This window comes from Sinocyclocheilus grahami, unplaced genomic scaffold (genome assembly GCF_001515645.1).
Source record: "Sinocyclocheilus grahami isolate Dianchi unplaced genomic scaffold, SAMN03320097.WGS_v1.1 scaffold66.1, whole genome shotgun sequence".
NCBI classification, from domain to species: domain Eukaryota; kingdom Metazoa; phylum Chordata; class Actinopteri; order Cypriniformes; family Cyprinidae; genus Sinocyclocheilus; species Sinocyclocheilus grahami.
The window spans coordinates 2,109,597-2,110,579 of NW_015505245.1; positions in this window are offsets into that span (position 1 = coordinate 2,109,597).

The following is a 983-nucleotide window of genomic DNA, read 5'->3' on the forward strand; positions in this document are numbered from 1 at the left end:
TATATATATATAAATGAAAAGAAAAATTATTTAAATTATTTTTTGAATGTAATATATGCCATCTACATACATCTCATGTCATGATGTCAGAAATCTTTTTTTTTTCTCTCTCTTCCACACTTTCCGAACCATTCATGACAAAACCATTCATTATCACAACACCTGCTGTGGCATACGTCTCATTTTACTTTATGGCATGCTGTCAGCTCGGCTGTGACATATTGACATCCGTTTTGATGGCGCACTGTGCACTTTTCTATATGGCGCACATGACTCATTCATATCGTCATTAATCGTCACTGGGGCATTTTTGAACAGAGACGAAATGGTAAGGGTGATCTTGTCCTCCCAAAGATAATTGGCTTTTTAGACAGACTGAATTTAAAAGGAAATTCTAAAAGCAATAGGAATAGACATTAATAAAGTATGCGCTTATTCACTTGACAAGATCAGATTTTGTTTTCCTTTTAGGCTTGGAAATGGAAATTAGAGTTCTTCTCATTTTTAATAGGCCGGGGAGAGATTCTCTTTATATCTATTCCATTTATCATTTATTTAGGAAATTATTCAACCCACGCACAGGTAATTGGTTTGAGTACAGTGTAGATATGTTCAAAGAAAACCTCCCCTTGTTTAAATGGAATAGCCTTTTCATTTTCAGTCTAAACATAACAGCCTAATTTGATGCAGGGCATTTTTATGGTTTCAGGGGTTGCTCTGTTTAATTTGTCTTGGTCGTCACTGCCAATTTAAGAGAAAAGAGGATGACATTATAAACGCTCTTGTGAAAAGCCAAAGCTCAAGTGCATGAAAATAATACTCAGTGTCCTCAGACTTCCATTTCCATAGACAAAATTATTTTTATACTGCACAAACTGTATTTTCTGGGAATACCAGGTACACACACACACACACACACACACACACACACACACACACATTGAGAACACATAAACACAATCTAGCTATAATATTCGGGAGCG